The 24,757-nt window shown below is 43.9% G+C and overlaps 1 protein-coding gene across 1 annotated transcript in view; it reads right to left on the bottom strand.

Moving 5' to 3' along the window:
* The window catches only part of PRMT2 (protein arginine methyltransferase 2), a 45,532-nt gene extending 35,923 nt beyond the window's left edge, over positions 1 to 9,609 (bottom strand). Inside the window, exon 1 of the mRNA XM_061424263.1 lies at positions 9,490 to 9,609. The gene's annotated coding sequence lies outside the window, so the exon portion shown is untranslated. The remainder of the gene's footprint in view (positions 1 to 9,489) is intronic.
* Positions 9,610 to 24,757: the final 15,148 nt, after the last annotated feature.

The raw sequence follows: 24,757 nt of genomic DNA, 5'->3' as shown, positions 1-24,757 counted from the left end.
ATATATCAAGTGACATATTGACAGTTTACACAATCATCCAGATCTGCGTGTACAATGTAAGTAATGAGTCATCAGGTCCCTTCACAAGATTAAGAAGGAAGGTTGTCTCCAAGGAGGTCTGGTCAAGGCAGATGCACGGCACACACTCTAGGGGAAGGAAGAGGCCCAATGGGCAGACAAAAAGTTTACATTTAATTTTTTTTCTTGGTTTGCCATAACATGAATTTATCTCATCATCAGTATTAAACAAAATCTTAAGAAAATAGGGCATAGACACTTCCCAGTTTGTTTTATGAGGCAAACACAAATATATAGAAACACGTGACAAATACATTTCAGTTGCTCAGTCATGCCTGACTCTTTGCAACCCCATGGACTGCAGCACGCCAGGCCTCCCTGTCCATCACCAACTCCTGGAGTTTACTCAAACTCATGTTCATTGAGTCGGTGATGCCATCCAACCATCTCATCCTCTGTCGTCCCCTTCTCCTCTTGCCTTCAATCTTTCCCAGCATCAGGGTCTTTTCAAATGTCAGTTCTTCGCATCAGGTGGCCAAAGTATTGGAGTTTCCGCTTCAACATCAGTCCTTCCAATGAATATCCAGAGCTGATTTCCTTTAGGATCGACTGGTTGGATCTCCTTGCAGTCCCTTGGACTCTCAAAAGTCCTCTCCAACACCATAGATCAAAAGCATCAATTCTTCAGCACTCAGCTTTCTTTATAGTCCAACTCTCATATCTATACATGACTACTGGAAAAACCATAGCCTTGACTAGACGGACATTTGTTGGCAAAGTAATGTCTCTGCTTTTTAATATGCTGTCTAGGTTGGTCATAACTTTTCTTCCAAGGAGCAAGCATCTTTTAATTTCATGGCTGCAGTCACCATCTGCAGTAATTTTGGAGCCCAGAAAAATAAAGTCAACTACTGTTTCCACTGTTTCCCTATCTCTTTGCCATGAAGTGATGGGACTGGGTGCCATGATCTTAGTTTTCTGAATGTTGAGCTTTAAGCCAACTTTTTCACCCTCCTCTTTCACTTTCATCAAGAGGCTCCTTAGTTCTTCTTTGCTTTCTGCCATAAGGGTGGTATCTTCTACATATCTGAAGTTATTAATATTTCTCCTGGCAATCTTGATTCCAGCTTGTGCTTCATCCAGCCCAGCATTTCTCATGATGTACTCTGTGTATAAGTTAAATAAGCAGGGTGACAATATACAGCCTTGACGTACTCCTTTTCCTATTTGGAACCAATCTGTTGTTCCATGTCTAGTTCTAACTGTTGCTTCCTGACCTGCATACAGAATTCTCAGGAGGCAGGTCAAGTGGTCTGGTATTCCCATCTCTTTCAGAATTTTCCACAGTTTGTTGTGATCCACACAGTCAAAGGTTGTGACAAATACATGGAAAGAAAATTACAGACCGATAGACTTAGTAAAAAAAGATGCAAAACCCTTAACAAAATATTAGCAAACTGAACCCAACAGCATGGCAATATGTTATTGCCAAAGCAAAATTTGGGGCTTCCTTGGTGGTTCAGATTGTAAAGAATCTGCTTGCAATACTGGAGACCCAGATTTGATCCCTGGGTTGGGAAGATCCCTTGGAGGAGGAAATGGCAACCCACTCCAGCATTATTGCCTGGGAAATCCCATGAACAGAAAAGCCTGGTGGGTTACAGTCCATGGGGTCACAAAGAGTTAGACATGACTGAAGTGACTAACCCTTAAAAAGCGAAATTTTTCCAGCAACACAGAATTGGGCCAACACTTGGAAACCAATGTAACTCATCATTTTAACAGAAGAAAGAAAGAAGGAAAATCATATAGATTACTTTAATAAATAAAGGATTTGACAAAATTCAACACCCAATCAAGATTTTTTATCTCAGCAAAAAGAGAATATCTTCTATCTGTAAAAAGCCATATATGAAAAACCCAATCACTAAAATCAGACTTAATGACATTATACTATAAAGGGAATGGCAGGATATATTTAAAGTACTGAAAGGGGGAAATCTACAACCAAGATTACCATACCTGGCAAGGATCTCATCAAAATTGATGGAGAAATAAGAAACTTTTTAGACAAGTAAAAGTTAAGAGAATTCAGTACCACCAAAACAGCTTTACAGCAAATGTTAAACAGACTTATATAGTCAAGAAATACAACAGAAGAAAAAAGATCTACAAAATCAATCCCAAATAATTAAGAAAATGACAACAGGAACATATATCAATAATTACTTTCAATGTAAATGGATTAAATGCTCCAACCAAAAGACACAGACTGGCTGAAAGGATACAAAAACAAGACCCTTATATGTGCTGTCTACAAGAAACCCACTTCAGACCTAAAGACACATATAGACTGAAAGTGAGAAGATGGAAAAATATATTCCATGCAAATGGGAAGCAAAAGAAAGCTGGAGTAGCAATCCTCGTATCAGACAACACAGACCTTACATTAAAGAATATTACAAGAGATAAGGAAGGACACTACATAATGATCAAGGGATCAATCCAAGAGTAAGACATAGCAATTGTAAATATGCACCCAATATAGGAGCACCTCAATACATAAGACAAACACTAACAGATATAAAAGGAGAAATTAACGGTAACACAATAATAGTAGGAGACTTTAACACCCCTCTCACACCAATGGACAGATCATCAAAACAGAAAATTAATAAGGAAACACAGGTCTTATATAATGAGATGGATCTCATTGATATCTTCAGGACATTCCATCCAAATGCAGAAGAATATACCTTCTTCTCAAGTGCACATGGAGTATTCTCCAGGATAGATCACATCTTGGGTCACAAATCAAACCTCAGCAAATTTAAGAAAATTGAAATCATACCAAGCATCTTCTCCAACCACAATGCTGTGAGACTAGATACCAATTATAAGAAAAAAAACTATAAGAAACACCAACACATGGAGATTAAACAACACGTTTCTAAATAACCAACAGGTTACTGAAGAAATCAAAAGGGAAATCAAAAAATTTCTTTTTTGAAACAAAGACAATGAAAACACAACTCAAAACCTATGGGATACAGCAAAAGCAGTTCTAAGAGGGAAGTTTATAGCAATACAATCCTACCTCAAGAAACAAGAAAAACATCTAATAGACAATGTAACTTTACACCTAAAACAACTGGAAAAAGAAGAACAAAAAAAAAATTAGCAGAAGGAAAGAAATCATAAAGATCTGAGCAGAAATAAGTGAAAAAGAAATGAAAGAAACAGTAGTAAAAGTTAATAAAACTAAAAGCTGGTTCTTTGAGAAGGTAAACAAATTTGACAAATCTCTAGCCAGACTCATTAAGAAAAAAAGAAGAATTGAATCAACAAAATTAGAAATGAAGAAGGAGAGGTTACAACAGACAATGCAGAAATACAAAGGATTATAAGAGATTATTATGAGCAACTGTATGGCAATAAAATAGATAACCTGGAAGAAATGGACAGATTCTTAGAAAAGTTCAATCTTCCAAGACTGAACCAGGAAGAAATAGAAATTATGAACAACCCAATTACAACCACTGAAATTGAAGCTGTGATCAAGAATCTCCCCAAAAACAAAAGCCCAGGACCAGATGGCTTCACAGGACAATTCTATCAAACATTTAGAGAAGAGATAATGCCTATCCTTCTAAAACTCTTTCAAAAAATTGCAGAGGAAGGAGCACTTCCAAACTCATTCTACGAGGCCACCATCACCCTGATACCAAAACCAGACAAAGACAACACACCAAAAAGAATAAACTACAGGCCAGTATCACTGATGAACATAGATGCAAAAATCCTCAACAAAATTTTAGCAAACAGAATTCAACAACACGTCAAAAAGCTCATACACCATGGTCAAGTTGGGTTTATTCCAGGGATGCAAGGATTCTTCAAAATATGCAAATCAATCAATGTGATACACCATATTAACAAATTGAAGAATAAAAACATATGATAATCTCAATAGATGCAGAAAAAGCCTTTGACAAAACTCAGCACCCATTTATGATTAACAGCAAAGGCCATTTATGATAAGCCTACAGCAAACATTATTCTCAATGGTGAAAAACTGAAAGCATTCCCCCTAAGATCAGGAACAAGACAAGGGTGTCCACTTTCACCACTATTATTCAACATACTTCTGGAAGTCTTAGCTACAGCAATCACAGAAGAAAAAGAAACAAAAGGAATCCATATCAGAAAAGAAGAAGTAAAGCTCCACTCTTTGCAGATGACATGATACTGTACATAGAAACCCTAAAGACAGTATCAAAAAATTACTAGAGCTAATCAATGAATTTAGCAAAGTTGCAGCGTACAAAATCAATACACAAAAATCACTTGCATTTCTATATATTAACAATGAAAAATCAGAAAGAGAAATTAAGGAATCAATCCCATTTACCATTGCAACACAAATAATTAAATATCTAGGAATAAACTTACCTAAGGAGACAAAAGAACTGTACACAGAAAATTATAAGACACTAATGAAAGAAACGGAGAAGGCAATGGCAGCCCACTCCAGTACGCTTGCCTGGCAAATCCCATGGACCGAGGAGCCTGGTGGGCTGCAGTCCATTGGGTTGCTAAGAGTCGGACACGACTGAGCGACTTGACTTTCACTTTTCACTTTCATGCATTGGAGAAGGAAATGGCACCCCATTCCAGTGTTCTTGCCTGGAGAATCCCAGGGACGGGGGAGCCTGGTGGGCTGCCGTCTATGGGGTCGCACAGAGTCAGACACGACTGAAGCAACTTAGCAATGAAAGAAATCAAAGACAGCATAAACAGATGGAGAGATATTCCATGTTCCTGGGTAGGAAGAATCAATACTGTGAAAATGACTATATTACCAAATGCAATCTACAGATTCAATGTGATCCCTATCATATTACCAATGGCATTTTTCACAGAACTGGAACAAAAAATTTCACAATTCACATGGAAACACAAAAGACTCCGAATAGCCAAAGCAGTCTTGAGAAAGAAGAATAGAGCTGGAGGAATCAACCTTCCTGACTTCAGATTATACTACAAAGCTACAGTCATCAAGACAGTATGGTACTGGCACAAAAACAGAAATAGAGACCAATGGAGCAAGATAGAAAGTCCAGAAATAAACCCATGCACCTATGGGTACCTTATTTTTGACAAAGAAGGCAAGAATGTACAATGGGGCAAAGGCAGCCTCTTCAATAAATGATGCTGAGAAAACTGGACAGCTACATGTAAAAGAATGAAATTAGAACACTTCCTAACACCATACACAAAGATAAACTCAAAATGGATTAAAGACCTAAATGTAAGACCAGAAACTATAAAACTCATAGAGGAAAACAGGCAGAACACTTGATGACGTAAATCAAAGCAAGATTCTCTATGACCCACCTCCTAGAGTAATGGAAATAAAAACAAAAGTAAACAAGTGGGACCTGATTAAACTTAAAAGCTTTTGCACAACAAAAGAAACTATAAACAAGGTGAAAAGACAACCCTCAGAATGGGAGAAAATAATAACAAATGAAACAATTGACAAAGGATTCATTTCCAAAATTTACAAGCAGCTCATACAACTCAATACCAGAAAAACAAACAACCCAACCAAAAACTGGGAAAAAGACCTAAATGGACATTTCTCCAAAGAAGACATACAGATGGCTAACAAACACATGAAAAGATGCTCAACATCGCTCATTATTAGAAAAATAAATGCAAATGAAAACTACAGTGAGATATCACCTCACATCGGTCAGAATGGCCATCATCAGAAAGTCTACAAACAATAAATGCTGGAGAGGGTGTGGAGAAAAGGGAACACTCTTGTACTCTTAGTGGGAATGTAAATTGATACAGCCACTATGGAAGACGGAATGGAGATTCCTTAAAAAACTAGGAATAAAACCACCATATGACCCAGCAATCCCACTCCTAGGCATATACCCTGAGGAAACCAAAATTGAAAAAGATGCATATATACCATTGTTCATTGCAGCACTATTTACAGTAGATAGAACATGGAAGCAATCTAGATGTCCATTGACAGATGAAAGGATAAAGAAGCTGTGGTACATATGCAAAATGGAACATTACTCAGCCATAAAAAGGAACTCACTTGAGTCAGTTCTAATGAGGTGGATGAACCTAGAACCTATTATACAGAGTGAAGTAAGTCAGAACAAGAAAGATAAATATCGTATTCTAATGCATATATACAGAATCTAGAAAAATGGTACTGAAGAATTTATTTACAAGGCAGCATGAAGAAACAGACATAGAGAATAGACTTATGGACATGGGGAGAGGGGAGGAGAGGGTGAGATGTATGGAAAGAGTAACATGGAAACTTGCTGCTGCTGCTGCTGCTAAGTCGCTTCAGTCATGTCCGACTCTGTGCAACCCCATAGACGGCAGCCCACCAGGCTCCCCCGTCCCTGGGATTCTCCAGGCAAGAACACTGGAGTGGGTTGCCATTTCCTTCTCCAATGCATGAAAGTGAAAAGTGAAAGTGAAGTCACTCAGTCGTGTCCAACTCTTAGCGACCCCATGGACTGCAGCCTACCAGGCTCTTCCATCCATGGGATTTTCCAGACAAGAGTACTGGAGTGGGGTGCCATTGCCTTCTCCAACATGGAAACTTACCCTATGCAAAATAGATAGCCTACAGGAATTTGCTGTATGTCTCCAGAAACTCAAATAGGGGCTCTGTAACAACCTAGAGGGGTAGGATGGGGAGGGAGATGGCAGGCAGTTTCAAAAGAGAGGGGATCTATGTATACCTATGGCTGATCCATGTTGAGGTTTGATAGAAAACAACAAAATTCTGTAAAGCAATTATCCTTCAGTAAAAAATAAAAAAAAAAAAAAAATAGCATTCCTTCTTGGGCTTCCCTGGTGGCTCAGTGGTAAAGAATCTGCTTGACAATGCAGGAGATGCAGGTTTGATCCCTGGGTTCAGAAGATCCCCTGGAGTAGGAAACGGCAGCCCACTCCAGCAGTCTTGCCTGGGAAATCTCATGTCCAGAGGAGCCTGGGAGGCTACAGTCCCTGGGGTCCCCAAGAGTCAGACACAGCTGAGCATGAGGACACACACACACACACACACACACTAATGCAAGCACCTGACAATTAGCTTTTGAATACAATGCAAGGGACTGACATTAAGCTTTCTATGGCTGAGGCATCTGCTTCAAAGACAGCCATCTCAGATAAGCACATTACCAGCCACATAACTAGATGAAGAGCCAGATCATCCACGAACTTCCCCTTTTTAGGAAGCACCGGTTGACCTAGATAATTGACCCTTTGATGGTTTGCTTTTTCCGTCCTGTCCCTTCATTCCCTCTCTTATATTTTAAATTCACCAATAGAGAGTGAGCCAGAAAAACTCTAGACCCTACCCTCCACCCCAATAAAGGCAGAACCCCAGAGAGCTCTATCTCTCCACTTCCCCTCCCCCGCACTGCATATTGAGACCTGACTGTGTGCCCTGGGCAATCTGTACCTTCCAGGACCTGTGAGTAACAAAACGTGTCTTTTCAAAGCTCCTTAATGATGGTTGCTGAGGTGCTTCTTAAAATCCCAATGATAACCACAGGGCTAGTCCAACCTTGGCAAGACCTTGAAAAACATCTGTGGGAGCAAATAGGATGGGTCCAGAGAGGGCCCCCAGGCATCTCTAGCTGATAGCATCACTACAGATAGGCTGAGACTGACCAATATAAGCATCAACATAAAATGTTTACGAATAATTTTAACAAAAATATGTGCAAGGCTTTATGTTCAGTCGCCCAGTTGCATCTGACTCTTTGCAACCCATGGACTAGCAGCACACCCGGCCTCCCTGTCTCTCACCATCTCCTGAAGTTTGCCCAAGCTCATGTCCACTGCATTGGTGATGCCATCCAGCCATTTCATCCTCTGATACCCTCTTCTCCTTCTGCCCTCAATCTTCCACCGGAATCAGAGACTGTTCCAATGAGTCGGCTGTTCGCTTCAGATGACCAAAATACTGGAGCTTCAGCTTCAGCATCAGTCCTTCCAATGAGTATTCGGGGTTGATCTCCCTTAAGATTGACTGGTTTGATCTCCTTGCAGTCCAGGGGACTTTGAGGAGTCCTCACCAGCACCACAGTTCGAAGGCATCAGTTCTTTGGTGTTCCGCCTTCTTTACAATCCAGCTCTTACAACCATGTGTAACCACTTGGATAGGCCATAGCCTTGACTATCTGGACATTTGTCAGCAGAGTAATGTCTCTGCTTTTCAACACACTGTCTAAATTTGTCATACCTTTCCTGCCATGAACCAATCGTCTTCTGATTTCATGGGTGCAGTCACCATCCACAGTGATTTTAGAGCCCAAGAAGAGGAAATCTGTCCCTACTTCCACTTTTTTCCTGTCTATTTACTATCAAGTAATGGGGCCGGATGCCATAATCTTTGTTTTTTTAATATTTAGTTTTAAGCTGAGTGAAAGACAGAGTGAAAGGTTTTATACTACAACTAATTTTTAATGCTGAGAAAATCATTGAAAGATCTAAAGAAGTGAAGGGAGATTCCATGTTCACATATTGGAAATTCAATATATTTAAGAAGTCAATTCTCCACAATTCTTCAAGAATTTTTATAAAGATACAGCAATCAAGATAGTGTGGAACTGGCAAAATGATAAAGAGATCAGTGGAAAAGAAAAGAAAATCCAGGAGTAGACTCAGACTTTTACAGTCATTGATTTCCAACCAAGGTGCCCAAGCACCTCCTTGGGTTGAAGAGTCTTTTCAAAAGGTGGGCTGCAAGAACATGAACGTATTTGCCTGCCTCACAAAAGACATAAAAGCTTATTTGGAATGGATCACACATCTAAATACAAAACTTCAAAACTAGAAGCAGCAAAGATTCCTCAGACATAAAAACCACTAACAATAAAGTTAAATATTGGTAAATTAGACCAGTGGTCAGCAAACATTTCTGTAAAGGGCAGTCCAGATGGTAAATATTCTAAAGCTTTGCAGGCAGCCTCAGCTAGAATCACTTGACCTTGTTGTTGGTCATAGCATGAACAGCTTGGACAATGCAGAAATGAATGTACACACCTGTGTTTCAATAAAACTTCTATTTACAAATCCAGGCAAAGGGCTGACTGACCATAGATTGCTGACAGCTGTATCAGACAATCAAAAGTTAAAGCCCTTCTCGTCGAAAGAGACAATTAAGAATACGCAAACCAGAAAAAGACAACCTGCTGATAGGATAAAATATTTGCAAATACTATCCAACGTATATAAACAGCTCATACAACTCAACATCAAAAAAATAATCTGATTTTAAAATGCACAGAAAAACTGAACAGACATTTTTTTCAAAGAGGAAATGCAGATGGCCAACAGGCACATGAAAAGTTGTTCAACATTGCTAATCATCAGGGAAATGCAAATTAAAACCACAATGAGATTATCACCTCTCACCTGGTTGAATGGTCATCATCAAAAAGTCTGCAAGTAACACATGTTGGCAAGGGTGCCGCAGAAAAGGAACTCTTGTAAGCTGCTGCTGCTGCTAAGTCGCTTCAGTTGTGTAAGCTGTTGGTAGGAGTGTAAACCGGTGCAGCCACTGTGGAGAAGGGTATCTCAGGAAACTAAAAATAAAGATGCCATGTGATCCAGCAATTCCACTCCTGGAGATATATCCAAAACAAACAGCAATTTAAAAAGATACGCGCAGGTCATTGTTCAGAGCAGCGCTATTCACAATAGCCAAGACATGGAAACAACCTAAATATGCATCAGCAGGTGAGTGGCTAAAGAGGCTGTGATATACATCAAAAGAAGGAAATACTGTCATTTGCAGCAACATGGGTGAACCTGGAGGACCCAGAAAAGACCCCACAGCCTTTGTCCAAAAGAAATGAAAAAACATGTTAAAAGATGCCTTGCCCAAGAATGTTGATAGCAGCTTTATGACAAAAATGTTGGTACCATGCCAAGTGTCAGTGACCAGGAGACTGGAGTCACAAACTGTGACGTGTTCACACAATGAACAGTGCTCACAAAATTTACTTCCGTGAAAGCACCACCTGCTTGAACCAAAAGGGACCAAGATCGTTCAATGTGAAACAAGGCTGCTGTGGACCCCAACTCCTCCATGCTGAGGAGCCAGTTCTTGCAGAAAAGGAAGGACAGGGGCCTGCATGCCATTCCAGGGAGCAGCAGGGTCTTGAGATGGCAGCTGCCTGAAAGGAGCAGAAAAGTGAAAATGAAAGTCGCTCAGTCACGTCTGACTCTTTGCGACCCCATGGACTATACAGTCCATTGAATTCTCCAGACCAGAATACTGGAGAGGGTAGCCTGTCCCTTCTCCAGGAGATCTTCCCAACCCAGGGATTGAACCCAGGTCTCCCGCATTGCAGGAGAAGGCAATGGCACCCCACTCCAGTACTCTTGCCTGGAAAATCCCATGGACCGAGGAGCCTGGTAGGCTACAGTCCATGGGGTCGCTAGCAGTCAAACACGACTGAGCGACTTCACTTTCACTTTTCACTTTCATGCATTGGAGAAGGAAATGGCAACCCACTCCAGTGTTCTTGCCTGGAGAATCCCAGGGACGGGGGAGCCTGGTGGGCTGCCATCTATGGGGCAGCACAGAGTCAGACACGACTGAAGTGACTTAGCAACTCCCGCACTGCAGGTGGATTCTTCCCTGAGCTATCAGGGAAGCCCAAGGAGCAGAACCAGGCACTAATCCAAATGCACTGACTCCTAGACCATGGACCTGGGAATACTGCCCTGTGATTTCAGGACTGAGGGCGGTAGGTGAGGACAGGGGCCTGTGCACCACCCCTGCATGCCTGGGAGCGTCCTGTTTGTCGCTCCCATCTCAGCAGCGTGTGCTGGGTCTGGCAGGAAATTCAGACTCCTCGTCTTCCCAACTCACAAATGCCTGAAACTAGAAGAGCTACTGCTCCCCAGTGGCTACTAGACCTGATGGAAATCATGAATCATGAGGTCCTGAGCTTCAAGCTTTATGCCACAAGTGGATGAGACTTTTAGGGGAGGGAGCTTCCTGGGATGGGCGAGCAAATGCTCTGTGTTTAGAAATGTAAATAGTTCATTTCTAGAACTATTTACTATAAAATAGTTTAAAAAAAAAAAGCTAAGTGTGTGACACTGCAAATGCCACCCTGAAAAATAAAACAGCCAGTTATCTTACCAGTAAAACAGACTTATTCAGAAATAGCAGCAGAATTGCAATTCAGGACGTGCAGGTTATGGCAAACCATAGGCAAGTCCAGAGAACAGGGAGAAGAAGGTCACTTCACAGACCAAAGAGGGAGCTGGAAGGGCTCCTGTAAAGGAAAAGTCCATGGGAGGGAAGGGAGGCTCTGGGATAACGGCTGCTCATTGCCCAGCTGCTGCCAGGCAGGGAGGAAATTCTCCTTCTCCTGTGGTTGGTGAAGTCAGCTTCCTGTCTGGGAATGGGAGCTGAGCTGCGAGGCATGAGAGCTCCCCATCCTGGGCTTCCTGACTTGCTTTAGACAAGATTTCTCTTTAGTTTTTACCACCAAATGCCCACAGTACTCTGCAGGCTTCCCAGCAAGAAGTGGACCCCCTGAATCTGGGCTGGCCTTGCAATAAATATACCCACAGAAGTTGAAAAGTGACCTTGTACAATTTCCAAGGTTAGGATTCCAGAAGCCACAGTTTCCAGTCTCATGGTCTTGAAACCTGTACCACCAGGTGAAGAGGTGGCTGAGCAGAGATAGATGGCTGCCTCACACACATGCACAGGCACACACATATACATGCACAGCACACACACACGTTTGACAACCGGTCACCTCCAGAACCAAAGCCACCTGGTGGCCGGTAGTGACTGGAGATGGAATGAGTGCAGGGGAGGCCCTCCTGAAAACCCTGCTGAATAAATCCCTAACAGCCAGTATGCAGAATCGTGAGCTAAGTCAATGATTCAACTTTGGGACTGTTTGGCATATACAACAAAAGCTCATAGACACATCAAGGAATGCTAATTAAAATCACAGTGAGCTGTCACCACACTCCCATTAGAACGGTTAAAAGACTGAAAATCCTGAAGTGTTGGTATTTTGGGGACTGGAGTTACACGTTGTTGGGGAGAAAGTGGGATACAAACTGGTACAATTAAGTTAGAAACTGGCAGTTTCTGGGAAAGTTAGACCTATGCCTACCCTGCAATTCAACAGTCCCACTCATAGGCTTGTGTTCCTCCCCTGAAAACTGCATGCGTGCCCGAGATAGACACTGTGAAGGGGATGCTGTGAAGGAGTCTTCTGGGACACTGGAGTGTTCTGTATCTTTAAATGGATAAAAATGTGTGTAGTAAATGTGCAATAAAAAATAACCTTGATCCGAAAAAAAAAAAAAGTATGCAGCATACCATGTAAACCACACAATGTAAAAGACACTTCCATTGAAAGTAATCTTTCAACGTCTTTAAAAAAGATGTGCACCCTCCACTGTTCGCAGGTGATGTACGGCTAGAGGATGAACCGTGGGTTTTTAACGACTGTGAATTCTTTGACACTCTTCCCATAACATTCCCTCTGCCTGAATCTGGGTGGGCTTTAACCAATAGAACAGGAGACCAGCAGTGACCTCTGAGGCCAGCTCACAAGAGGCTGTGCAGAGCCCTCTGGTTCTGCAGAAACGCCTGCTCTCAGAACCCAGTCGCTGTGAAAGTCCACTTGGGAACCCATACAGGTGCCAGACATGCGATTGAGAGGGTCCTGGGTCACCCACTACCACTGTTTGAGGTATCCCACTGTTCCAGGTTTCTCAGCTGTGGCCCGGACATCATGGAGCTGAAGCAAGATGGGTCCCTGCTCCCTGATGGCGCGCCTGGTGAGAATAAGGAAGAGGGTGAGTGTTTTACACCGTCCGCTGGTGGCTTCCTACACGGCACTGGGAACCGGGGCAGAGTTTGGTGCTGCATTGTGGGTGCTGCCAAAACAAGAGCCTAGAGCCTGCAGCCCTAGTGTGAAACCAGACAGAAGCAGGAGGCTTGCACACCTAGGGGCCAAGGCAAGGAAATCAAAGCAATGTACCAGAAGAGGAGGAAAGAGTCTTCGTTATTCAGCCGTGGGAACTGGGTCCCAGGGTGACCTGTGTGGAAGTGGACTTCCGGTCTGCTGAAGTGGCTTCCCAGCAGCATCAGAGTGTCAGCCGGGTCTCCTCGCTATGTGTCTAAGAATGGTCTGGAAGAGAGGAGCTAGAGGAGGATAATCCAATTTCCAAACAGAACTTAAAAGAGCTACAAAGGACCATGGCTGGCTCAAAAATGGAACTATTTCTTATGCCCCTTCTCTCCCAGAAGAAGATTCTCGAAGAACGAGCAGGTTCAGGGCAAAGGCTGACTCCACGGGCTGTTGGGGAAGAGTGGCCTCAGAGCGGGGACAAGATGAGATGGCATTGTGAAGCCCTCAAAGACTCCGCAATAGTTCAGTTGCTGCTCATATCTGTTTTGTGAGCAAAAGCTTCCTGTGGACTTTGTACATGGGCCCCTCAGACGCTGTCGTATCAATCGCCTTCCAAACCTGAGGGCACTGGTTGCAGAAGCTGCATGAGGGCCAATTAGAGATGGGCCCGTTTCAAACAGATTCGGGTTTAGGTTTTGTCAAGTGCTGTGAACGTCAATGAACTCTGTAGAAAACCCACAGTTATTCAGACAACAGAACCGGCAGAATCAATAGCAGCTTGCGCTGAAAGAACCAGAGAAAGCACAAGACAGAAAGCAGCATTTGGACCCTGAACTTCGTCAGCCAGGCAGCAGCTACAACATGGACTGCTTTTCATGGAACAGGAAAAATGGCTGAGAGGTGGAAAGGGGGCGAAGTGGAGAGGTGGGGGTCATGCCCAGCCACTGTAGAGCCTGACGAGGGGCTGCTGTGCATGCCGGGCCTCCCATTTCCTCTTCAGACTGGACTATCTCATTAGGGTTCTCCTAACCCATTCCACCACTGGACGCAGGGCAAGAGGACTGGGTCAGATAACTTGTCTCTTTAGGTCACATGCTTGGAATCCTCAAGCCACTTTTCTGAGGAATCGCGTCTGCGGAGGCTCAGCACACTGGCCCAACTCCTGGGGCTCTGGCGAGCAGTGGGGTGAGCCCTGCGGGTCTGGGGGATTACTGTGCGTGTCTCTGTGGTTTGGCTGGAGGGCAGAGTGCTTTGTCCAAAGTTGGCCCTGACAGTGCCTCCCTTCCCACACCCTGTTGTCCAGTGTGGGCTTGCCACCACTCCGTCCCCTGCTTGTGAGGGCAGCTAGCCTCCACCTGCCGATAACGAGTGGGAAATGATGACAGAGACCCTACATGACTTCTGAGATGAGGTCAAAACAGTCAAAACGTCCAGTGGTTCTGGAGAAAGGCCATCCCCATGTGAGGGGCTGACTGTCTTGAGACCACCTTGCTGGTGGATAATACACACATCCTAGGAACTGTATCAACTTACTTGACTTTATTGTGGAGGCTACATTGTTTTAATTTCCCAAAATAGTTTATTCCTCTTATGATTTTATTTACATACTCTTTACATTTATATTTACATTAGCCCTCAATTGTACTATTAAATAAGAAATATACCTGTGGATCTATTTCATTTATACTAAAATTTTAAATATCAGGCCAACTATTTACAACGTCTTTAACTTTGTTTTTAATCTTTTTGGCCACACTGCAAGCAGCTTATGGGATTTTAGTCCCCTGACCAGGGATCGAAGCATGGCCCCTGAACTGGAAGCGTGGAGTCTTAGCCACTGGACTGCCAGGGAAGTTCCAAACTTGGTTTGTTTTTTAAAAAGCAAAAAATATTATTGTCCCACAGTAGGAAAACTGCTAGGAATTAGACTGCTGGATTTAAACCTTCTTTGGAAGGAATGATGCTAAAGCTGAAACTCTAGTACTTTGGCCACCTCATGCGAAGAGTTGACTCATTGGAAAAGACTCTGATGCTGGGAGGGATTGCGGGCAGGAGGAGAAGGGGATGACAGAGGATGAGATGGCTGGATGGCATCACTGACTCGATGGACGTGAGTCTGAGTGAACTCTGGGAGTTGGTGATGGACAGGGAGGCCTGGCGTGCTGCGATTCATGGGGTCGCAAAGAGTCGGACACGACTGAGCGACTGAACTGAACTGATCTTTAATATTCTCTGTTTTAGTTGGTAAATTTTTATTTAAGTCTTTGTATAATTTGACTCATTCCACCTCCTGGATCATTGTTGTTGGAGAGGGTTCAGGTCCACATAGTTGTTTTGAAAACAAGGTGTAGGAACCCTCACTACTGACTAATTTTAGCCATCGATTGAGTGGGTTCCGCTGTGGCTCACTTGGCTTCATGCACTTGAATGCTGCGTGCTGAGCTGGGCCCACGTGGGACAAGGCTGTAAAACGAGCGGTGCTCACAGAGCAGTTAAACAAAACGTTACCATTGAGTAAAAAAACGAAAAAAAGGAGGCTAATCTAGAGATTTCTTTAAACTTAAACCTGATGAGTTTTTATGGCATCAATGAAAAACTATTCAGTTGTTTTTTCTGAATAAAAAAACTATTCTAAGAAGGAATTGGAATTTTTTATTCAAGCCAAATTTGAGGATTATAACCTGGGAAGAGCATCACAGAAAGTCTACCCATTAGAAGTCAAGACATAGTTTATATAAGGTTTGTGAGATTGAGGCTGTACGTTAAAAAGACATATTGTTGACAGTTTATATAAATCAGATTTAAGCACCATCGTGTGGGTCCTGTGACCCTTTATAATTCAAGGAGGAATGTTGCCTTTAAGGATTTGTCTTGGTGCTGGGAGCGTAATGCTGCTTAAGGTTGGCAGGGGTCCCTGCCTATGGGGGGTGGTCTGCTCCACGCCTAGTGTGGGTACAAGATGCTCAGTGCAGGGGAGGGGAGGCCAACGGGCAGAGAAGAATCTTCGTGTTTACATTTTTCTTGTCTTGCCACATATATGAATTTTATTTCACAACGGCAAATTTCTGAGTCCTTAAAAATTATACAAAGCATATTCAGATGAATACTTGTGCCGAGTTCTGCCAGGGACGCGCTGGCGAGCCTCCTCGGGTGCCTTCCCGGCATTGGTCACTTGCTCTCACATCCCTGGACTCGATTCCAGAGAAACAAACCACACGCATAAAATGGACTGAGGAAGCAGCTTCGTGTGGGGCGTGCTGCTGCGCACCAACCCCAGCACCTTCTCAAAACAAAAGCTCTCTTGTCTCGAGCTGGACCCTGCTGTCGCCATGGACCCAGAGCAAGGCCAACACCATGGCGGCTGCCAGCTCTGCTCACGCTGTGCCTGCCCTTCTGGGAGGGACTCTGACTTTGGAGCGACTGGTTAGAAACTAAATGGATTCATGGAATTTGATGTGGTGTAAAAATAATAAAACATGATACCCATAAAATACAGATGCTCTATCACAATTGGCCAGATTGGGGCCTCCTGGACTCAAGGTTTTCTAAGTTAGCCAGTGAGCTGATTCTGCACTTTTGGCTCCAGTTGTCTGGCTCAGAAAGAAGCCTCTGCTCTTCTCTTCTTTGCTGTTCTTTGCTTTGCTTGGTCTTCCTTCTGTACCAGGAGCTCACCCGACAGTTGCAGGTTCCTTTGATGGGTGAGAATAGTAACTTGCATGATGATAGTGACCGTTATCTGGGCGCATTAGGCACAGCGCACTATATACACACACACAAATTTCCCCTCTTACTGAGGCTGAGGGAGGTCAAGTCAGTTGCCAGAGTTCTGCCCACAGAGACTGGACTTGAACCCGGCTCGACTCCAGCCCCAAAGCTGCTGGCGGGAGCAGCTTTCTCGGGAGCAATGAATTCTCCTCTCCTGACACTTGCATTTGTTACAACAGAAGCCTTTTGTCCCTCTCCCACATCCCTCTGGAACACAGGCATCCTTTTCTCCCTGTGGACATGGGTCGCTCTGACCCACCTCGTGAGCAGCTTGGTGGCGGATGGCACTGTCCTTTATGCAAGAGAACAATGTTGCTGCCCAGGCCTTTCCCCCTGGAAAACTCCAGCCAGAACAACTCTTCCTTCCCCCAAGCCAATTCAGCTAGACTTAGAGCTGGTTCCTGAATTAATTGTTGCTAAGGGTTTGCTGGGTGGATGAAAGCTGAGCTCAAGGAAGCTGGAAGGAGCTTTGTACATCCTAGAGAGTCCTGTTGACCCACCATCATCTCCATCCACTGGGATTCTATAGGCTAGGAGGAGCACCTCTCCTTACCAAGACTGATGCTGGAGCCCCCTGCTCAGGAGCCCTCCTCCCTTGGCCAGCAAAGCCTCACTATATGTCACTTGGGGGCCTTTGACACTGGACATGCTGCAGGGTCTGAGCATCCTTCACTGCTTCCCAGTTATCCCTGAAGTTCTGTAGACATTTCTCAGCAATGCCATGACCACTAATCAAGCAGACAGCTCTTGACTATAGAGACAGCAAAGACAGGTGAGTTGCTTCAGTGTTATTCACAGTAGACACCTTCCTTCCAGGCCAACACCCAGCCCCTTGGTCTCCACCTTCCAGAAAACACCTGAGGTGGTGGCAATCCAATAGCCAGCCCTGTTGGTACTCTGACTCCCTAAGATTATTTTTTTACTACTTGGGCAATAGTACATATTCCTTTTACAGATAGGCTGTTTATATTTACAAAATATCATTACATTGTGTGAAATTGTAATATAACAAGAAATATGGATTTGGTTTTTGTCTCTGGGCTTCCCAGGTGGTCCTGTGGTAAAGAATCTGCCTGCCAATGTAGGAAACATAGGAGACTCAGGTTTGATCCCTGGGTTGGGAAGATTCCCTGGAGAAGAACATGGCAACCCACTCCAATATGCTTGCCTGGAGAATCCCATGGACACAAGAGCCTGGCTGGCTCTGGTCCATTGGGTCACAAGAGTCAGACACAACTGAAGTGACTTAGCATGCACACGTTGGTTCCTGGCACAGAACTCCTATCACCCCCATAATTCCCGGAGTGGCAGGGGTGAGAGGAAGATCTTCATAATAGGCCCTATCAAGCATACCTGAGATGATGCTAAAGAGGTGACTCTGGGCCCTTGGAGAGCTTCAGGATGGGGCTGGTTGCCTGAGGAGACCACTGAGACTGGAGGTTGGAATGTAAGCCCCACTCCAAACTTCACAGAGGGGAGAAGGGCTGGACAGTTAGTTCAGTTGTTCAGTCGTACCCAGCTCTTCGTGACCCCATGGACTGCAGCACACCAGCCTTCCCTGTTGATCACCAACTCCCGGGGCTTGCTGAAACTCATGTCCATCGAGTCGGTGATGCCATCCAACCATCTCATCCTCTGTCGTCCCCTTCTCCTCCTGCCTTCAATCTTTCCCAGCATCAGGGTCTTTTCCAATGAGTCAGTTCTTCGCATCAGGTGGCCAAAGTTTTGGAGCTTCAGCTTCAATATTCCAATGAATATTCAGGACTGATTTCCTTTAGGATTGACTGGTTTGACCTCTTTGCAGTTCAAGGGGCTCTTAAGAGTCTTCTCCAACACCACAGTTCAAAAGCATCAATTCTTCGGCATTCATTTTCTTTATGGTTCAACTCTCACATCCATCCGCACACATGACTATTGAAAAAACCATAGCTTTGACTAGGCAGATCTTTGTTGGCAAAGGAATAATGTCTCTGCTTTTTAATATGCTGTCTATGTTTGTCATAGCTTTTCTTTCAAGGAGCAAGCGTCTTTTAATTTCATGGCTGCAGTCACTATCTGCAGTGATTTTGGAGCCCAAGCAAAGGCAGTCTATTGCTATTTCTGCTGTTTCCCCATCTATTGGCCATGAAGAGATGGGACTGGATGCCATGATCTTCATTTTCTGAATGCTGAGTTTTAAGCCAACATTTTCACTCTTCTCTTTCACTTTCATCAAGAGACTCTTCAGTTCCTCTTTGCTTTCTGCCATAAGGGTGGTGTCATCTGCATATCTGAGGTTATTGATATTTCTCCTGGCAATCTTGATTCCAGCTTGTGCTTCATTCAGCCTGGCATTTCACATGATGTACTCTGCATAGAAGTTAAATAAGCAGGGTGACAATATAGCCTTAACAAACTCCTTTCCCAATTTGGAAGCAGTCCAGTTCTAACTGTTGCTTCTTGACCTGTATACAGATTTCTCAGGAGGCTAGTAAGATGGTCTGGTATTCCCATCTCTTGATGAATTCTTCACAGTTTATTGTGATCTACACAGTCAATGGCTTTGGAATAGTCAATTAAGCAGAATGAGATGTTTTCTGCAATTCTCTAGCTTTTTCTATGATCCACTGGATGTTGGCAATTTGATCTCTGGTTCCTCTGCCTTTTCTAAATCCAGGTAGAACATCTGGAAGTTCTCAGTTCATGTTTTGTTGAAGCCTAGCTTGGAGAATTTTGAGCATTACTTTGTTAGCATGTGAGATGAGTGTAATTGTGTGGTAGTTAGAACATTCTTTGGCATTGCCTTTCTTTGAGATTGGAAATAAAACTGACCTTTTCCAGTCCTGTGGCCATTGCTGAGTTTTCCAAATTTGCTGGCATATTGAGTGTAGCACTTTCACAGCATCATCTTTTAGGGTTTGAAATAGCTCAGCTGGAATTCCATCACCTCTACTAGCTTTCTTCATAGTGATGCTTCCTAAGGTCCACTTGACTTCAGACTCCAGAATATCTGGCTCTAGGTGAGTGATCACAGTATTGTGATTTTCTGGGTCATTAATATCCTTTCTATACAGTTCTTCCATGTATTCTTGCCACCCATTCTTAATATCTTCTGCTTCTGTTAGGTCCATACCATTTCTGTCCTTTATTGTCCCCATCTTTGCATGAAATGTTCCCTTGGGATCTCTAATTTTCTTGAAGAGATCTCTAGTCTTTCTCATTCTGTTGTTTTCCTCTATTTCCTTGCACTGATCACTTAGGAAGGCTTTCTTATCTCTCCTTGCTATTCTTTGGAACTCTACATTCAGATGGGTATATCCTTCCTTTTCTCATTGTTTTTAGCTTTTCTTATTTCTTCAGCTATTTGTAAGGCCTCCTCAGACAACCATTTTGCCTTTTTGCATTTCTTTTTCTTGGGGATGATCTTGATCACTGCCTCCTATACAATGTCACAAACTTCTGTCCATAGTTCTTCAGGCACTCTATCAGATCTAATTCCTTCAATCTATTTGTCACTTCAACTGTATAATCAATCCTAAGGGATTTGACTTAGGTCGTACCTGAATGGTCTAGTGGTTTTCCCTACTTTCTTCGATTCAAGCCTGGATTTTGCAATAAGGAGTTCAAGATCTGAGCCACAGTCAACTCTGGGTCTTGTTTTTGCTGACTGTATAGAGCTTCTCCATCTTTGGCTGCAAAGAATATAATCAATCTGATATTGGTATTGACCATCTGGTGATGTTCACGTGTAGAGTTGTTTCTTGTATTGTTGGAAGAGGGTGTTTGTTATGACCACTGCGTTCTCTTGGCAAAACTCTGTTAAACTTTGCCCTGCTTCATTTTGTACTCAATGCCCAAACTTGACTGTTACTCCAGGTATCTCTTGATTTCCTACTTTTGCATTCCAGTCCCCTATGATGAAAAGGACATCTTGTTTTGGTGTTAGTTCTAGAAGGTCTTGTAAGTCTTCATAGAACCCTTCAACTTCAGCTTCTTTGGCATTAGTGGTTGGGGCATAGACTTGGATTACTGTGACACTGAATGGCTTGCTTTGGAAACGAACCGAGATCACTCTGTCATTTTTGAGATTGCATCCAAGTACTGCATTTCAGAGTACTTTGTTGACTCTAAGGGCTATTGCATTTCTTCTAAGGGATTCTTGCCCATGGTAGTAGATATAAAGGTCATCTGAATTAAATTCACCCATTCCTGTCCATTTTAGTTCACTGATTCCTAAAATGTTAATGTTCACTCTTGCCATCTCCTGTTTGACCACTTACAGTTTACCTTGATTCATGGACCTAACATTCCAGGTTCCTATGCAATATTACTCTTTACAGCATCAGACTTTATTTCCATCACCAGTCACACCCACAACTGGGCGTTGTTTTTGCTTTGGCTCCATCTCTTCATTTTTTTTTGGAGTTATTTCTCCACACTTCTCCAGTAGCAAATTGGGCACCTACCGACCTGGGGAGTTCATCTTTCAGTGTCATATCTTTTTGCCTTTTCATACTGTTCATGGGGTTCTCAAGGCAAGAATACTAAGTGGTTTGCCATTCCTTTCTCCAGGCAAAGGAGAAAAGGAAAGATACATCCATCTGAATGCAGAATAGCAAGGAGAGATAAGAAAGCCTTCCTCAGTTATCAATGCAAAGAAATAGAAGAAAACAATAGAATGGGAAAGACTAAAAACCTCTTGAAGAAAATTATAGATACCAAGGAAACATTTCATGCAAAGATGGGCACAATAAAGGACAGAAATGGAATGGACATAACAGAAACAGAAGATATTAAGAAGAGGTGGCAAGAATACATGCAAGAACTATACAAAAAAGATCTTAATGACCCAGAAAACCAGGATAGTGTGATCACTCACCTAGAGCCAGACATCCTGGAATGCAAAGTCAAGTGGGCCTTTGGAAGCATCACCATGAAGAAAGCTAGTAGAGGTGATGGAATTCCAGCTGAGCTATTTCAAATCCTAAAAGATGATGCTGTGAAGGTGCTACACTCAATATGTGAGCAAATTTGGAAAACTCAGCAATGGCCACAGGACTAGAAAAAGTCAGTTTTCATTCCAATCCCAAAGAAAGGCAATGCCCAAATTTTCATTCTATCCCACAATTGCACTCATCTCACACTCTAGCAAAGTAATGCTCAAAATTCTCCAAGCAAGGCTTCAACAGATGTTCTAGCTGGATTTAGAAAAGGCAGAGGAACCAGAGATCAAATTACCAACATCTGTTGGATCATTGAAAAAGCAAGAGAGTTTCAGAAAAACATCTCCTTCTGCTTTATTTTCTATGCCAAAGCCTTTGACTGTGTGAAACACAACAAACTGTGGAAAATTCTTCAAGAGATGGGAATACCACCCCATCTTACTAGCCTCCTGAGATATCTGTATGCAGGTCAAGAAGCAACAGTTAGAACCAGACATGGAACTGGACTGCTTCCAAATTGGGAAAGGAGTTTGTCAAGGCAGTATATTGTCACCCTGCTTATTTAACTTATGTGCAGAGTACATCATGTGAAATGTCTGGCTAGATGAAGCACAAGCTGGAATCAAGATTGCTGGGAGAAATATCAATAACCTCAGCTATGCAGATGACAGAAAGCAGAAGAAGAACTTTCCTTTATAGCAGAAAGCAAAGAAGAACTGAGGAGTCTCTTGATGAAAGTGAACGAGGAGAGTGAAAAAGCTGACTTAAATCTCAACATTCAAAAACAAAGTTCATGGCATCTGGTCCCATTTCTTCATGGCAAATAGCCAGGGAAATAATGGAAACAGTGAGAGACTTTATTTTCTTGGGCTCCAAGTCACTAAAGATGATGAGTTCAGCCATGATTTTAAGAGACGCTTGTTCCTTGGAAGAAAAGCTGTGACCAACCTTGATAGCATATTAAAAAGCAGAGACATTGCTTAGCCAACAAAGGTCTATGTAGTCAAAGCTGTTGTTTTTCCAGTAGTCAGGTATGTATGAATGTGAGAGTTGGACCATAAAAATGGCTGAGTGCTGAAGAATTGATGCTTTTGAACTATGGTGTTGAAGACTCTTGAGAGCCCCTTGGACAGCAAGGAGATCAAACCAACCAGTCCAAAAGGAAATCAACCTTGAATAGTTATTGGAAGGGCTGACGCTGAAGCTGAATCTCCAGTACTTTGACCACCTGATGGAGAGAGCCAACTCAGTGGAAAAGACCCAGATGCTGAGAAAGATTGAAGGCAGGTGAGAAGGGGATGACAGAGGATGAGGTGGTTGGATGGCATCACCAACTCAATGGACATGAATTTCTGCAAACTCTGGGAGATGGTGAAGGACAGGGAAACCTGGCATGCTGCAGTCCGTGGGGTTGCCAAGAGACGGACACGACTGTGCAACTGAACAACAGCACCATCCAAGGACCGGTGTCTGAACCAGAATCAGGCCCTGTACTGACTCTAGATCACAGTGGCGTTGGAGCGCTCCACACACGGATGTCTGTGGACACAGTTGTCTTGTTCTGGAGACTTTCGTGAGCTCCCTATCACAGTGGCTCTCAGGTCACAGGTAAGGTAGCCAGAGAGGGAATTCAGCAGGGGCCGAGTGTGTCTGTCTTGGCAGTACATTCAGGAGCTAAGAAACAGCTCCAGAGAGTTCTGTGCACCACCCAGCTCCCCTGAATGGGCTGAGACTCCCTCTTACTTCCAGAGTTCTCCTTTGACTGCTGGCCCCAGTGCCAGTTTGTGGCCCCAAGACTCAGCATCAGCTCAGAGCCCATATCTGAGGATGTCACCCTGTGGACTCACAGCACCTGAAAGCCCATCTCTTTCCGATGGGCAGCTCCTCTCCGCCCTGTGGGCCCTCGAGTTGGGTAGGGGCACAGCCTGTACTGGGCTGTCCCAGGAAGCTAATGTTTGTGCCAAGAGGGCAGGCCCAACGCTCTGGCATCCAGAAGTTAGATGAGAGAATCCCAAACTAGCTTTTTACCTCTGCAGGAGCAGCCTGAAGCTTTTCTTGTGTACAATGAAGGACGAACTCAGAGTCCAGGTTGTGACCCTGGGATGGGGCTGAGGCCCTCAGGGCTGGTGCCTTGCATTTGCTTGAAGCCCGCAGTGCACAGCGGCTCCTTCCTCAGAGGCAAGCAAGTTCTGTGCTTCCCAAGCAGGCCTGCTCTGCCTGTGGGGCAACTGGGAAGTAGGGCCAAAGCCTGTGGCTCAGGTCCACCTCATGGGGTGTGAGGACAGGCTGTGGACCAGGCCAGTCGACTCAAGCGCAAGGCTCAGGGCCCACGCTCTCTGTGGGCCATACTTCCAGGACAGCTTCCCCTTCTTATCTCGGCAGTGAACCCGAAGCTGTGTATCACCCCGGAAACTAATGCCGCCAGCAAAGGGCTGACATAAGCGGTGGGGGGGAGGTGGCAGGGGCAGGGCAGATACTGATCACAAGCCCACTTAACTTGCCACTTTGGTCTGCGAGGCTGGCTGTGGACTCTCGCAAACAGCCATCTGCGGCCTCAACTGCAGCTGCTGTGACTGGTGAGGTGTCTGCACCAGAGAAAGTCGACATGACCCCGGCACTTGGAGTGCAAGCTGTGGATTCTCTAATGCCTTTTCATTCCAGCCAGTTTCCGAGGACCAGTAGCAGCAGTTTGGGTTAGGTTAGGGTTAAGGTTAGGCAGCTAACTGCAGCTCCACTCAAGGGTCAGCCTTGAGACACGGTGAAGGAAAGTCCTCTCAGGACAGAACTGCAGCAGTTTGGTTGGTTGTCCACTGTGTCTGTAGAGGCATGGCTAGAGTAGGAATCTGTATTAACCCATGGGCGGCTGCTAATGATTTGGTTGTTCAGCAACTTGGAAGGAACAGGATTGAAAACTGGTCACAAGAAGGCCCTGGAAGAGGGTTTGGATGGACCTCTCTGAAAGAGCAGTCTGTGAACATGTTCGTGTTCCGGGGAACCCCTGCCCCAACTCTGGGCATGCCCTGCAGAAGAGGCTCCTAATAAGCAGGTGGAGATGGATTGCCTCGTGGGCATCAGCCAGCTCTTACTGCAGCTGCT

The sequence above is a fragment of the Bos javanicus genome, chromosome 1 (genome assembly GCF_032452875.1).
Source record: "Bos javanicus breed banteng chromosome 1, ARS-OSU_banteng_1.0, whole genome shotgun sequence".
NCBI lineage: Eukaryota > Metazoa > Chordata > Mammalia > Artiodactyla > Bovidae > Bos > Bos javanicus.
This window is presented reverse-complemented; position numbering and strand designations above follow the sequence as displayed.